Source organism: Meles meles, chromosome 5 (genome assembly GCF_922984935.1).
Source record: "Meles meles chromosome 5, mMelMel3.1 paternal haplotype, whole genome shotgun sequence".
NCBI lineage: Eukaryota > Metazoa > Chordata > Mammalia > Carnivora > Mustelidae > Meles > Meles meles.
In genome coordinates, this window is record NC_060070.1 from 75,097,184 (window position 1) to 75,114,432 (window position 17,249).

At 38.8% G+C, this 17,249-nt stretch overlaps 1 long non-coding RNA gene across 1 annotated transcript; it reads right to left on the minus strand.

Annotated features, from left to right (window-relative positions):
- Positions 1-2,426: 2,426 nt before the first annotated feature.
- LOC123941259 lies at positions 2,427-10,895 on the minus strand. Its single transcript, XR_006818244.1, has 3 exons — positions 10,744-10,895; positions 3,441-3,532; positions 2,427-3,305 (listed from the first exon to the last, which is right to left on the minus strand). It is a non-coding gene; the product is annotated as an uncharacterized LOC123941259 (long non-coding RNA).
- Positions 10,896-17,249: the final 6,354 nt, after the last annotated feature.

The following is a 17,249-nucleotide window of genomic DNA, read 5'->3' on the forward strand; positions in this document are numbered from 1 at the left end:
TTCTCAAGTGTCTCAAATTGAAATGTGTGCCATATTTTGGACTTGGCAAAGATGTTCTACTATATGCGCTATCTATTCTGTTTCCTAAGCTAGAAACCTTGGTGCTTCTTTTTTCCAGCATCCATCCAGTCACACAACTTCTGGTAATATCACATCACATTTACCCTTTATTCTGCCCACATGAAACTGCTCACCAATTCCCAAACATCACAGGTTCCTCGTATGACTTTGCTTTTGTAAATGCTATTACTTTCAAGGATCTTCCTTCTTTCCCTCTGACCAATGACAACTTCTCTCCTCTTTCAAGTTCTGTCTCAGATGTTCCCATGAATAGTAGGTAACATCCTATTCTATGCTCCCACAGCAATTCTGTCATTGTTGTGGTATTCTGGTTTCATAATTTATCTTTTTATGCCTCTTATGCCTGTGAAATCCTTCAGAACAGGAAACATAACATAACTTAAACATCTTTATATCTCATCCAGAATGTGGAATGTGCACCATATAAGGCACATATTTAATAAATGTGGGATGAATGAATGTAAGAAGACACACAAACAAACAAATGAATGACTGAATAACAGTAGAATGAAATTTAAAAGCTAACCACTATGGGGGAGTGGGTAGGAGGTAAGAATTTGAGGAAATAAGAGCTAGGAATCTTTGCCCATTTCAAATTTACAGAATATCTCTGTGTGTGTGTGTGTGTGTGTGTGTGTGTGTGTTTCTTGGTTTTGAATCGAAGTTCCCTGGGGTCTAGAAGAAGAGTTCTTAGATCAGACTTGGGAGTGCAGGAAGAAGGCCTGAGAGTCTTGGTTTACCAAGCGAAGCCAGCAGCCAGGTCCTGGCAGGAAAGGCCTTCCTCACAAAGATGCCACACCTCTTGCTCAGCAACTCACTGTAAGCTGCTTTTTGACCAATGACAATTCTTCGTTTTCATACATTTTTATAGTGCGGAAAACCTGTCTCTGTCTTTCATCAGTCCTTGCCTACCACTCAGAGCCATATACCAAAGAATTTCATGGCCTTATTCTGTATAAAATCTTACTTACCTTATTTCATGGGAGAACCTTGTATCTCCACCAACACCTAGTCGGCTCTCTTTTTCCTCCTATCTAAAATAGGGAGAGGAACACCAATGATCCAGAAGTTTCTTTCTAGCTCTAAAACTCTGTGATTCTAATATTAATAATGGTCATATCAGGTTATGCTGATAACACATGTTAGCTGGTGAGTTGCCAGCTAAAAATTACTAATCTGTACCATGGATAAAAGTCTCTGAGATTGATAGCGACATAATGACTCAAGGTGACTTTTATATTGGTTGAGCTGAGAGAGACACATGCTTAGTGGGCCACCTGACTTAAGTAGACAGCTGTGTCAGAAACAAGCAGTGAGCCCAGCTTGCGTGCTGGAGGCTAGGCCTCTCAGATGTCCTCGAGCCAACGTGGCCAACAGAACTAAAATATCCTAAATAGCTCCTCTGTTTCCTAGACTTGGTTTTTGTAGATGTAAAAATAGAAGAACATTGTGGATTAGATCTTCCTCCAGAGAAAAGGGGTAGGAGTTTGTCATCTGCCTTGTGTGAGGGAAGCAGCAGGATAATTGATAGTCCCATTATGTATAGCCAGGTGGTGGTGATATCATGCTGGTAATTTGAGCTGTATGAGAAAGGAGCATTTTTCATTTCTGACTAAGTTCTGGATCATATTTAAAGGATATCAAGCATCCAAATGAGAAAAGAAAACTTTATGTGATAAATGAATGGGAAAATGAATGAACACCTATCCGTTTGATGTTACATGGGCAAAATAGCTCTCTGACAGAACGTTGCACATCGACAGGGAACATTATTGGCATTACACACATCACAGGCTTTGTCAGAGATGAACCCTTTGTAGGTAATGATGAGCTTTGGGAGACAGGGTGATGAACCAGTCGTCTGTGAGAGGGGTTGCGCTGTCCTTTCCCTCCTGCTAGGAAGTTGCCACCTAAAATTTGTTAGCATGCAGTCACTGTGATGCAATACACATTTGTCCTGCCAATTAGTGTATGGATGAGGGGTTCCTGGCTGCATGATGGCTCCAAGACATCACATTCTTGGTCATGGAAATAGCTACAGAATTGTAAAAATGTGTGATACTCTCTACACCACACTATAGTTGGTGCCTTATACTCCTTACTCAGTCACAGTATAGTGTCCAGAGATTTCTTGGCCCCATAAAGTGTATGTTTTCATTCAAAGACAATTTCTGACTTGTGTCTGTCCTCTTTTCACAAAAGGTATTTCAAGCAATTTATCTTATTAGTTCTAGTGAAGAACAGAATATCAAAATCTGATGTGATGAATTAAATTCTAAGAGAGGTGTTGCTAGGACATTTGTATATAATGGAAATATTAAAATAAGTTAGGAATATGTTTTCTACTGCATATGTCTTTCTCCAACATCTTAAAAACTGGTAAGTTCAAGTTACCTCTCCATTTTCAAGAATGAATGCCACTGATGTCAGACATTAGAATGCAGCTCTTAGAAATATTGTTTTATTCATTTTCCTCTGCTTCATATGGGAAATCCCTAGTTAGTTGGTAATTTACAAACCCTGAGAATTAATTTTAAGTGAACTTTTAAGTTTATAAAAGAAAGCAAAAACAGGGCTCCCAGATGGCTCAGTCAGTAGAGCATGTGACTCTTGATCTGGGGGGTCATGAGTTCAAGCCCCACATTGGGTATAGAGCTTACTTAAAAATAATAAAATAAAAAAGAACCTACAAAACTGAAGAAGGCACATGGTAAAAAGAGCATGATTTTTAAAATCAGGTGTCTCTGGCTTTGAATTCTATGTTTGCTCTTTACTAGGAATGGGAGGGATTATTTCAGTATTTTCTTCTAGGAGACTGTTTCATCCTCTTTGAAATATGAAAATAATTTTTATGGGTAATATCTTTTTGAAGATTTAATGTAATAAACTGCCAAGCTCCTAGCACAGTTCACCACAGACAAGGCACCAATAAAGATTAGTTCCCCACCTACTCCTCCTTTCTTCTTAGTAGCCTTAGATTTTGTTAAAAGGAATCTCTCTATCCCTTTTAATTTTGACATCCAGTAGAATAATAACTGTTGTTGGGCTTTACCCATTATTTCACTGAGTTCCAAAGTATTTCACACAAGAAACTGGTTTGGAGCAGGGTGCCAAGAAGTTGACTTAAGGAACATCAGGTCACCATTCTGCTGAGAACCACCTCTGTACCAGTTCACAAATAGTACTGAACCTCATACTCATACCTGCACAATCCTGATGAATAGCTGTACAATAAGAAGAATGAGAGACAGTTAGAATCCCTCTAACCGGGAAAATTACCAGAGACTTGCCCTGCAAAATTGTTATTCTGGTTTCTGGCCAAGTGCTCGGTAAAAACAAATTTCTTAAGACTTAATTACCTTATTAAGTGAGAATGTGTTTCAAAAGCTATTCATTCAGCCTTCCATATAATATGTCCTTTGTACAAATTTGTCCTCAATTTACCTTTGACCTGGAGAAGACAGAATATGAAACATATGTTGTTTATCTAAACAAATACACTCAGTTCTCCAGGAAACAGTAGTCATGAACATTCCAACAGAATGGAGAGAGAGCACTAGGAAGAGACTATTACTACTCTTCCTGCTGTTAGCACTGTTCTTCCTGTTTCATTTTGCTTCCTAACCACTGTTCTTTTTGCAATTCAGAGAACAAGACAGGCCGGCTGCTATGCTAATTCATCAATCACCTCAAGGCAGGAAGCAAGACCTCTCTGTGGGACTTCACCATTAATTCCAGAATGCTCTTCTCACTTTCTCAACAACAGGGGGAGCTCTAACTCACTCTTCAGTAAACTTTAAAGTGTACTTCTATCCATTGAATGGGCATAGAAAATAAAAATCTATAAATTCAAAAATATCTACACGTGATATAAAGCATGTATGGAAACATGATCACTTCACAGTTTTCTCCCAATCACAGCCGATTTGTACCCACGGAATAGGGAATACTAACAAGATAATTATTTACATTTAATTTAATAAGGGCAAAAAAAAGTTGAAGATGTTGCTTGCCTTTGAATGTTGTATCTTGAGACGTTGCTTAAGATATGAGCCTTACAGGGGGCACCTGGATAAGCAACTGACTTCAGCTCAGGTCATCGTCTCAGAGTCCTGGGATGGAGCCCTGCACAGAGCCCCACACTGGGCTGCGCACTCAACAAGGAGTCTGTTTCTCTCCCTCTCCCTCTGTCCCGCCCCTGGCTCATGCTTGCTCTCTCTCTCTTTCTCAAATAAGTAAATAAAATCTTTAAAATAAAATAAAATGTATCATATGCAAGCTAATAACTCCTTTCTATTAGGTAACTGGACTGATGCAATACCACGCTATACAGACTAGAAACCCCTAGATTTATGACCATGTAATGACACTGTAATAATCTGAAGGGAATGAAGGGAATGGAGAGCCTTTGGAGACCTGAAAAATGACTCAGTATAGATCTAACACCACAGTCAGATCTGATATCTCTTTCAACAAGGAATAACTGGTGTTGTAGAAGTTTCTAAAGTTTCTGCTACTAATGTATATTATATTTAATATATATATTATATATATTTATGCCATATATTATGCCATATAACTGGTCAAACCCAATTCTTATGCTCGTATTGTAGTTACAAAGAAATTTGTGGGTACAGGTTTTCTGGCTTCTACCTTAGGAAGGTGGGACTCATAATGCCCATATCTGTAGAAATATCATTGTCACCATAGCCAAATCTATTTGATCCAAGGATGTATTCTAGAGCCAAACTGGAGTAGTGTAAACCTTGACAGTTGGATTTTTTTCTTTCTTTTCATAATGCATTGCCTAGTTTAAGCTTTGTTAGCAGAGGCATCCACATCAAAGGTGTATCCACGACAAAAATGGCTATCTCAAATAAACACATTGCTAACCATACATCTAGACAATGAGTCAGGCCACCTACCCACCCTGAACCTCCTTTATTTTAGAGATCTTTGTTGATTTCAATAACTAACCATTAGGGCTACTTGGTTTTTTTCCACTTGCCGTGCTTTAAATTCCCAGTCTTATGTTTTAAATTCACCAAATAAAGAGTGAGCTTGTGAAACTCTAGGTCTTCACCCCCAACACCAATAAAACCAGAATCCCAGGCCCATCCCATACATCCTCTCTCCCTCTCTGTCCCTGTGTAATTTGGGGTGTTTCATGCACTTTGCAGGACTCACAAGTCCTAATCCCTTTTTCAAAGTTTTCTGGTGGTTATTGCTGAAAGGGTTTTGCAGTTATGATGAGAACAGGGCTGGTCCAGCCAGAACACAGTTCATTATTAGGCTGAGCCTGGAGCAAAACAATTGGCGCCATCAGGAGGACTGTATTCCTGCCATTGCAATTAAAAAAGGGGAATATCTTTTACCTGCAGCTTGCTTAACTCAAGTGGTTATTACCATCTGGGAAAGGACCTCTTCTTGCTGGGAGCTTGTCATGCTGCTATGTACTTTGGCATGGTGCCGCTATTGTGTATTGTCTGCCCAAAGGGTCGATGCCCATAATAATCCAACAATTTCCCCCTGAGTAGTGTGATCAAGGCCTCATGGTCTCATAAGAATGTAGACCACTAATTATAAAAGCTTTAATTGATGATTAATGTGCATGAGAGTCTTCCAAGCCTCACTGCTAGACTATTGTCACCACTAAGGAAAGGCTCTGGGCTACAGGCACAAGGAAAGGATTCCTCTCTTTAAAGAGGATGGGAGATGGATGCCTGCGTTGCTCAGTGGGATAAGCCTCTGTCTTTGGCTCAGGTCATGACCTCAGGGTCCTGGGATCAAGTACCACATCGGGCTCTCTGCTTGGTGGGGAGACTGCTTCCCCCATCTCTCTGCCTACTTGTGATCTCTCTCTCTGTCAAATAAATAAATAAAAATCTTTAAAGAGGATGGGAGACCTTTATCTGTGACTACTGAATCAGTGGGTTGTACTGAGAATATGTGTCCTAACCCAGAAGAGTGAAAATAATCTTGCAACTGGAAACTACTGGCACCACCAGAGGAAAAATAAAACAGATGTTTATGGTCCCTGGGTCACTGCTTCATTCAACACACTCTTTGTCCCCTGATCCAATGGAAAACTGTGGGTCTAATCTCTGGCACAGTGTTGCTAAGAAAAACTTAATGAACAAATATAAATGTTCCAAACATCCGGTGCTATTGCCTCCTAAGAATGACGTGGAGGGGGGCGACTGGGTGGCTCAGTGGGTTAAGCCACTGCCTTCGGCTCAGGTCATGATCTCAGGGTCCTGGGATAGAGCCCTACATCGGGCTCTCTGCCATGCGGGGAGCCTGTTTCTCCCTCTCTCTCTCTGCCTGCCTCTCTGCTGCTTGTGATCTCTGTCAAGTGAGTAAATAAAATCTTTAAAAAAAAAAAAGAATGACGTGGAGGTATACCACCTCCTTAATAAAGCAAAACCCTATAGAAGCTTCCTGGGTATTCCTGAGTATCGCCATGACATGACAATGTGTCAAAACTCTAGTATTGTACTCTGGAGGCCTCAGGGCTTTCCCCAAAGACCATGTGTATATCCTGCTAGCATTTCAGATCCCAGTTCTAAAGAGGTTAACTGGGACACGTTGGAAAGGAAAGTGGCTGTCTACAAAGTGGCATCAGTCAAAATTTCCTGATAACCATAAGTAGAAATAAGGCAACAGGGGAAAATCAAGAAGTAGAAAGTGAGATCAGAAACTATTTCTTAACTGAAATTTAAACTTTTCTTTAAGATGTTACGCAGTAGGATGTAGGTGAGGAGCTTATTGGTCTTTGTGGGGTTTCATATGATTGGTTGGGAATGGGCTCTGAAATGTTGCACGTGGCTGCCAAAATGTGTCCACTGGCCAGTATCTCTAAAGACCCTAAAATCCATAGCCTTCTTAAAGATCCACCCAGGCTATATGCTCATTTCCTCCAGCATACCAGAGCTCTGCAGTCCCCTCCACTTTTCTCTGAAAGGGGTAGAGCTCAACAACAGGCCTCAAGAAGTGTCCCAGCCACCAGAGGAAAAGCTGACAGGGTTTTTGAGGATCTCCAGGAAATGGAAAGGCAAAGGACCCTAGGGCAATATTTCTGTACCAGGGCCCGCCACCCTTTCCTCACTTGGCTATTTAATGCCTGGCACTGTGCCCATCCCTCCATCATAGTACTGTTAAGGCTCACAGTGCATGGAAGACATTAAGATTAGACCCATCTCTTGTGGCACAAAACTGGCACAGTCCAATGGCCCATTTCCATGACCACAGTGATCCAAGGGACATAGTCATCACTTCCAACTCCAGAGAGTTTCCATCTGACTCTAAGTCTAGAAAATTATTTTCACAAGCTCTTTCTCCTAATTATAAGGCAGTACCCATTACATTTTATGAGGACTGACAAAACCAACAAGAGGTACTAAAACTTCTAGAGAAAACTCACTTTCGTTTTTCAGTCTCTTGAATATGTAAATCTTACCAAGTCTTTGAAATGTAAACATCCCCATAGCAAACTAAAACACTGCCCTCAAACTCCTGAGACTAAAGAAAGAAAAGGCAGGGAGTGGGGAGGAGAGACCTGTTAAAATACAAAGTGCTGTAAATTCTTTTGGCCCAAATCTAGTCCACAGACTCCGTAAGATTATTATTCAAGGGTGGGGGCGTCTGGGTGACACAGTGGGTTAAGCATCTGCCTTTGGTTGAGGTAATGACCCCAGGGTCCTGGAACAAACCCCTTAGTCAGCTCCCTGCTCCTCTGTTTCTCCCTCTCCCTCTGCCCTCCCCCTCTCTCATTCTCTCTTTCTCAGATAAATAAATAAAATCTTTTTTTTTTTTTTAAAGATTAGTTGTCAAGGACAAATACAAGAGTCTTCCCCACAGATATTTCTTAAAAGCTATAGCCATTGGAGCAGGTAACCTTAATTTGTTCTATCTGCCAAAGACAAAATTTCAATTCAACTGTTATTTATAAACCGGTGAGTTTTATACTGTTATACCTGATTCCTGGCTACAATTTGGAGGGAAAGGTATAGAGTCTCGGTGTCTGTCTGTGTGTTTATGTAAGTTTGGAGATGTGTTATCTATATGTGCCTTTCCCACCCCCTTCTCTACCTCTGGATGGTATTGCCAAAACTAATTTATGAAAAAGCTCTATTTAATTGGCTTAAAGAAAAGTAAGTGCTTATCAAATTAAATATTTCTAAACCTCAGAAATATAATAGAAACGAACCCAAATGTGTTTCATGTTCATGAGATCTGAGATAATCTTTGGTAAATAAAAGCTAGTTGAAGTTTGTTAGTTTAATCAAAGTAAGCACGTCTTCAGAGATCATCATTAAATATAATGTAGACAGAACTTTTATTCTATCTGGGTTTTTTAGTCAAATAAACTCATTGATACCTGTTATAAAATTCTGGCTAGCTATGTTAATGCCTCATAAAAATTTTCATAAGTAATCTAGATAGGATCTTAGGAACAAGTAAATAAATGTAAGTATGATAAATGTTTTTAAGTGAAATTTTCAACAATTATGTTTTATGATACATCTGCTTACCAAACCTCTTTGGTGATTTACATCCTTAGAGTTCTGCTCAGTTAACTTTGTGCATCACTGTCTTTATCTGGGTTACTTGCAAAAACTGAGTCTCCTCTACTAAGAGCTAAAGTTTTTTTGGTTATTTTAAAACTATGTAGCTTTCTGTGTTTGCCTGCAAAGTCTTAAATTACCACTTTGGTTGAACAGATTACTAAGTATTGTTTCCAGTGAACTGTGATTCTTTTCAATCAAGTGTTTTAAAACGTTTTGATTTTTTTTTTTTTTACAAACTTCTCAATAGTTCAAATTCTAAATAAAATCAATTAAACTACCCTAACTGGAACTACCTTTGGGAATTTGCAGGGAGTTCCTAAAACATCTCAAAAGATTTGTTCTCTCTCCTTATTAAAAGAGAGACATTAGGGGTACCTGGGTGGCTCAGTGGGTTAAGCCTTTGCCTTCGGCTCAGGTCATGGTTTCAGGGTCCTGTGATGGAGCCCCACATTGGATCTCGGCTCATCAGGGAGACTGCTTCCCCCTCTCCCTCTGCCTGCCTCTCTGCCTACTTGTGATCTCTCTCTCTGTCAAATAAATAAATAAAATCTTTAATTTAAAAAAAGAGAGATAGATATTAGAGCAGTTAGGCTTCTTTAATATCTTAAATTACATGGGAAGCATTGTTACATTAAAAATAACAGAAAACTTGATGAAGGGATACCTGGGTGGCTCAGTTAGTTAAGTGTCTGCCTTTGGCTCAGGTCATGATCTCAGGGTCCTGGGATGGAACTCCATGTAGGCTCCCTGCTCAGCTTCTCCCTCCTCTTTTGTCCCTCCCCACTGCTCATGCTCCCTTTTTCTCTCTCAAATAAATAAATAAAATCTATTTAAAAAATAATAGAAAACCTTCTTTATGGATATCCTCATATAGATATATGTTATTAATAAAAGTCTTTTGGAAGTTATATGAAATTTCTAAAAATCTGCTACGTAATGTTATCACTCATAATTCCATTATTATCTTAAAATGTGTGGGTCAACGAAATAGCTGAATTTCCTTGTCAATTGCATTATAATGAATCGCACAAGATCTTTAACCATAGACATTTTTAAGACATTTGCCATTCACAGTTATTGTCTTACTCTGATGCTTTGGCAAAAGTGCTTGTCTTCAGGGAGATTCATGGAAAGAACTCTAATGAGTAGAGGTTTCTTATAATTTTCAGATCATACCACTAAACTGGGTATGAATTTATAGGAAATTGATGACTTCTAAAACTACTGACAAAAGATCAAGATCAACACCAGTTAATTACATGCGAGTGAATGAACTGATGAGGGTGATTATAATTTTTATGACTTTCTGTTTGAAACATTGTTGATTCTTTCATGTTTTGTGTTAGGGCCGATTTAATTTTAAAACCTGTTTAACTATTAGGGCCTGCTTAGCCAGAGCAACTCCATATTGCCTAGGTAGCCATATTATTGTTTACATCCAGGGACTTCATTCCGGGAATAAACGCCCCCGTAGTTCCTGGTATGGTGCCGGGTATCAATTCTGGGAGTAAATGCCTTAACAATAGAAGTCACATACCTTGAGGTCTGTGGTTATGCCCTATAAAACCAGCCTGTGAGATAGGGACGGGGTTGCTCTCTTCGGAGGCAGCCCTGGCCGGTCAGTCTAACTTCTAATGTTTGGCATAGAATAAAGCTTTGCATAACTTTCACTTTGCCTCAGTCTCGTTCCTTTGATAACGGACCCCAACATTTTGTTTTTTACAGATTTCTCCTAAATTATTTATTATTTATAGCAATTTGGTAAAGTATATCTTTGCGAACAAAGATGAAACCATTACTTTTTCTCTCTACCTGATCCCTCCAGAATTCAAAAACTCTCAATAAGTATTCTTATTTTAATGGCAATATAGTTATTTACATAAGTTCAATGACAATCTGTTCCCCTTACAACAGGACAAAATTGGAAGCATTGGTTAAATTCATGGGACTTTGAATGGAATGTCATATTTGAAAAAAAAATATGCATATACTCAGACAATTTTAAAGATCTAAGATTGACTTCAGGGAGCCAGTAAATCCCCTTGGAAAAATCAGTCTGACACCTTACTTACAGCATTCCTGGCAGCCTTACCAGATGTGCAAGGAAGGTCATTTCCTTATAGGCCCAGGAAACTCAGGATATTTTTGAAGATCTCAAAAAGAGAGGATTTACCCAAATCTTTAGGTATTGCAGGTGAAGTCTGATGGCCAGTCCTTCGTGTGGCTTCTTTGATAGATAGAAGTAGGGATGACTACGGAGAAAAAAAAAAATGTTTCAATGGAAGCTATAGTACACCTTGTGGATATAAGATTCTAATCCTCTTGGGGCGCCTGAGTCGCTCAGTCATTAAGCATCTGCCTTCGCCTGAGGTCATATCCCAGTCTGCTTTCATCTCATGGTCTCAGGGTCATGGTCTCAGGGTCCTGGGATCAAGACTCACATCAGGATCCCTGCTCAGCTGGAGTCTGCTTCTCCCTCTCCCACTCCCTCTGCTTGTGTTCCCTCTCTTGCTGTGTCTCTCTCTATCAAATAAATAAATAAAATCTTTTTTTTAAAAAAAAGATTCTAAACTTCTTAATTGTCTTTGAGGTTTTATTTTTTACTTTTAAACTAAACTGAATGTTGAATTCTTCTCATATCCTCCAGTATCCAGCTGTAACTCTCCAAACTAACATTTCCATTCTTTTCTCCCACTTTCTGACTTGGAATCATTGAGAACTATGACTTCCCTTTTCCTGAAGCCATGCAAGCTACAATGGGACAATTTTATATAAACCTCAGAGAAATCACCAAAATAGCTCATATATGGACAAGCTTCACACCAGTTGCTGTGTGGGTCACTCAGAAAGATCACCAGAGACATTCAAACTGCAAGTCTATCAGTCCTCACCGCATCTGAAGGTGCGTTGAGCCCAACATCTAGAAATCTTATCAACAGGCTGCCTTCACAAAGTAAGAAACTGGGATTATCATGTGCCCCAATTACTAACCTCTGTGTTTTGTTTGTTTGTTTGTTTCCATAGAAACTCTTATTAAATACCTGATGCCTCTTACTAAATGTCTGGTGCAAATCCTTGCACCATATTGGCCTGATAACTTAGGAAAGTCACCTGCATTTTCACCTCCTAAAATGAGACACAGCCCTTTAACTGAACTGACCTATTCTCAGGACTAAGAGATTGGCTCCCTTAGTTACTCCTTAGATGAGTAATCTACCAACTCAGGACCTGTTCAAACCTATTGCACACTATTTACACCTTTGACTCAAGGTGTTAAAATATTTTACAATATTACACAAATCCTTGAACAGATTCCCAAGGCCTCTGAGATCACTGATCCCTTTTTATGTCTGGACCTATAAATTTGGACAATGCCAATGGACTGGATTTCAGGCTATTGACTATAGAATTATTATAGGATTTGCTACTCTGATCCTTTTTAGATGTGCAAAGTCTGGGTTACAACAGAGCCCTGACTTTTAGTATATCAGCCATTCAGGCAGTTAGTGTCCTCATCCTAAACTCTGATATTGTGGTAGCGCAGAGTGGACTAGTGTAAACCCTGATAGTTGTGTTTTTTTTTTTCTTTCTTATAACCCAAGTGCCTGATTTAAGCTTTGATTGCTGAAACATTCCCTTCAAAGAGGCATCCATTTCAAAGATGGCTATCTCAAATACATGTGTCTTCAGCTACACAACTAGAAAATGAGTCAGGCTGCCTTCACACCCACCCTGCTCCCCAATGAACTTCTTTTGTTTTACAGATCTTGACTGATTCCGATAACTACCCATCTGGGGCACCTGGGTGGCTCAGTGGGTTGGGGCCTCTGCCTTGCCTCAGGTCTTGACCCCAGGGTCCTGTGATGGAGCCCCACATTGGGCTCTCTGCTCAGCAGGGAGCCTTCTTCCCCCTCTTTCTCTCTCTGCCTGCCTCTCTGCCTACTTGTGATCTCTGTCTGTCAAATAAATAAATAAAATCTTTAAAAAAAATAACTATCCATCTAGGCCACTTGTTTTTTTTCTTTTCTCATGTTTTAAATTCTCCACCCTTAACTTTAATTTTCATCAATGAAGACCGAGCCAGTGAAACCCTAGTCTTCCACTCTTGATGATTGTAAAACCAGAACCCAACCTGTGCATCCCCTCTCCCGTGCCTCTCTTTCTTTCTCTCTCTCCCCAAAATCTCACTGTGTGGTCCAGGTATGCCATGTGCTTCCCAGGATTTATGAGTAATAAACTTTTGTTTTTCCAAAGTTTCCTGATAGTCATTGTTGAAGGGGATCTTGCAATGGTAATAAGAAACACAGGGCTGGTCCAGCCACATATTGGTTGTTGATAGAATGAGACTGGCCCACGACAACTGATCAATCAGAAGAGGGGAGAGGATCCTGGGAGTTAGTTCAGCTGAATGCTTAAAACAGCAGGGAAGATCTGGACAAAAATGTTAATGGTCTCCTACTATTGGATCAAGGGATCTGCTTCCTTCCCTCCTTTTTTGTATTCTGATTTTTACTTTGGTTTTCTGAGATATGTTCATTGTCTTCTGACAGATTCCCTGGTTTGCGTATGCTGCTCACAACTGGTTCCTACTGCTCCCAACTAAAAGAATTCTGTGAATGATATTACGTTGAGATAACTTGAAGTGAAAGAAAAGCACATTCCTTGGAGATTGCATGGTAGAATTAACATTCTCTGTTTCTCAGTGAAAGGCTTCAACCAGTCATTGTGTACTATTCCATCAGAGCACCTAGCCACATAAAATATCTTAATTGTTTCACTATCAGGTCCCACCCTAGGCTGTAAGCTTTATGAAGAAATGGAACATTACTGGTTTGCACACTAATGAATCCCAGGCTCTTAGCACAAGTGGATTGTGCCAATATCACCGAGTAAAGCAGTTAATGATATAAACATCTGGTCATCCTTACCATGTAACATTTGGCAATTTTGGCTAAGTCCATTTTGTATTACTACCACATAACTACTATTTTCTCTTTATTTATTAAAGGGTTTCCATTTGTCCTGTCTTAACACTTTTCTTCTACTAAACCTTAAACCTAAGCCAATTCCTTTGTTTTATAAGGCTAAATTCATTCTGAACCCATATTGTGAGCATAAGATGATGGCTTTCCTCAGGAGCTGTGTTTTAAACATGAAAAATGAAGAAAATATAGACTAACAAAAAATAACAAATAATGTAACATGGAAGGAACTACAAACAGTTGACCCAAAAACTATTCCTTCTGGTCCATTCCCCCATGTGTGAGAGAGGGAAGAACCTTCTCCATCTTAACCTCTTGGTCAGGGGAGAATTAGTTTTCTGTTGGAAGGCATCTAGTGTAGCAAATGCAGTTTGTAAAGCATTAGAATCAGTAATCTCACATCATGGGTTTGACTGAAAGGCAAGAGCAAGATTATTGACTGGTGAGTGGTTTGGATCTGTATTAAAACAGCTGTGGAGTGAATAGATCCTGCCTTGCCAATGCAGAAATGCCTCTTTCCTTCCAAGATATAGCATATGTAAACATCTGAGCTAAGGATAAGGGTTAAAAAAGAGTTCTATTCAAAGTGCCCTCCCCAGACAAGTTTATAGACGAAACTCACAGGTGTCTGTACTTGTCCTCTGTTTTTCTAGGTCACAGTGCCCCACATTCTCAGAAAACAGACTACAACTACAAATCATATTCTTTTATAGCCAGAGCACAACCCACATCCCAGACAACCCCCACACAGAGCCCCTTGAGAAACCTGTTACCTTCTGCTCTACCTAAGAGTCCCTCCCCTCTACACAAGCCTTCCCCACGGGCACAACTGCAACCTTCTGACATCCTTGAGTGAAATAAGTCAGTCAGAGAAAGAAAAATACCATATGATTTCACTCACATATGGAATTTAAGAAACAAAACAAATGAGCAAATGGGGGAAAAGAGAAAGAGACACACACTTATGTCTGTGAGTTTAATTCCAGTATAATTAACATATACTGATATATTAGTTTCACTACAATATAGTAGTTTCACTACAATATAGTGATTCAACAATTCTATACATGACTCAGTGCTCATCACAATAAGCGTACCCTTAATCCCCTTGACCTATTTCACCCATTCCTCCCATCTCCCATCTGGTGTTCTCTATACTTAAAAGTTTGGTTTTGGGGGGTTTTCCTTTGTTTATATGTTTTGTTTCTTAAATTCCACATATGAGAAAAAAGACAGTCTTTTCAACAAATGGTGTTGGGAAAACTGGACAGTGACATGCAAAAGAATAAAACTGGATGACTTTCTCACACCATATGCAAAAATAAATTCAAACTGTATTAGAGATCTAAATGTGAGACCTGAAACCATCAAAATCGTAGAAGAGAACACAGGCAGTAACTTCTTTGACATCAGCCATATCAGCAACTTTTTAATGGATATGTTTCCTGAGGAAAGGGAAAGAAAATAAAAAATAATAAACTATCAAGACTATAATAAAATAAAAACCTTCTGCACAGAGAAGGAAACAATCAAGAAAGCAAACAGACAACCTATGGAATGGAAGAAGATATTTGCAAATGACATATCTAACAAAGGGTTAATACCCAAAATACATAAAGAACATAGAACTCAATGCCAAAAAAAAAATCCCTAAATAATCTAATCAAAAAATGGGCAGAAGACATGAACAGACATTTCTCCAGAGAAGACATCTAGATGGCCAAGAGACACATGAAAAAATATGCAAATCACTCATCATCAGAGAAATGCAAATCAAAACTACAATGAAATATCACCTCACACCTATAAGGATGGCTAAAATAAAAAACACAAGAAAAAGTGTTGACAAGGATGTGGAGAGAAAGGGTCCCTCATGAACTATTGGTGAAAATGCAAACTGGTGCAGCCTGTGTGGAAAAGAGTATGGAGGTTCCTCAAAAAATTAAAAATGTAATTAACCATATGATCTAGTATTTCCGCTACTGGGTATTTACCCAAAGAATATGGAAACACTAATTTGCAAAACATATATGCACTCCTATGCTTATAGTTTATAGCAGCATTATCTACAATAGCCAAATTATGGAAGCAGCCCAAATGTCCATTGATTGAGGAATGGATAAAGATGATATATACACATGTGTGCGTGCACACACACACACAAACACACTAAGGAGTATTCAAATATTACTCAGCATAAAAAAGAGTGAAATCTTGCCATTTGCAACAACATGGATGGACCTAGAGAGCAAATGTTAAGTGAAATAAGTCAGAGAAAGAAAAATACCATATGATTTTACTCCTATGTGGAATTTAAGAAGCAAAACAAATGAGCAAAGGGGAAAAAAAGAGAGGCAAACCAAGAAACAGACTCTTAACTACAGAGAACAAACTGATGATTACCAGAGGGGAAATGGGGGGAGTGGGTTAAATAGGTGATGGGGACTGAGGAGTGCATTTTTGGTGATGAGCATTGGGTAATATATCAAAGTATTGAATCACTATATTGTACACTTGAAACTAATATTACACTGAATGTTAACTAACTGGAATTTAAATAAAGACTTAAAGAACTCAAATTAATGTGCCAGGTAGGAGAAAGAGATGTTGCTCATCACTAAGGGCAAGATCACGTTACTTCAATCAAACTTAAAATATTTTGTTGTACAGAAGCCATCTTCAGTGCCAGGGATGGAAAGTTGACTGGGAGAGAGGCTGACTCTGAGGAGTTGGCAGATACCAATATGGTCAACTTGCTTCTCAGGGGAGGTGTGCTCTGTTGTGTTTCTCCTACACACATGCGTTAAATACTATAGGTAGCCAGGGGCTTTCCTTTCACCACCTATAGTTCTACACTTATCCGTCCTTGGGAAAATTAAACCCAAAGAGTGTACATTATTCTTTAATTTAGTCTTTGTTGAAAAAAAATCCTAAAAGACTTCCAATAGCCAAGAGAGAAAATTATGTTTTGTTATCATTATTATCCCATTTATAAGTTTTTATATCAATAATGGTTCAACTCTTTCGTCATTGCAAAATGTATTTTAGAATGAACTACAATGATTTATTTCTTGGCAAGAAGTATTTATTAAGAACCTATTCTATCCATAATATATTAGATATTATGAAATTTGATAAAACAATTAATAAATAAGTTCAAAACAATGAAGACAGAAAATAAAATTAATAGCCTGAATATAATTCTAAAGGTAAAGTTATGTGATATATGCAAGATAGAGTGGTAAGTTTCTGTACACATATTAGGTAAAATTTCAATGTGCAACTTGGCATTAGTCAGACAATGTAACATTTCAACTGACAGTGAAAGGATGGGAGATTTCTCTGTGTAGGAGAACTGGATGAACAGAGATTGTACAGGGTAGAGTTAAAAAAGAGAGTGATCTCGCTGAGAAATATATCACAGAATAAGGAATCAGAAGCCATTATAAACCAGGCAACAAGGGAGGGTGATAATGCAGTGGCATGAGAGTGGTGAGCAGTTCCAGTTCTGTAACCACGTAACTTGAGTTAAATCTTGGAGGCTGATGAACAAAAGACCATAAACTTCAGGCTTCTGAAAGATCATAAAAGATAATATTTCACTTAATTAATTTTC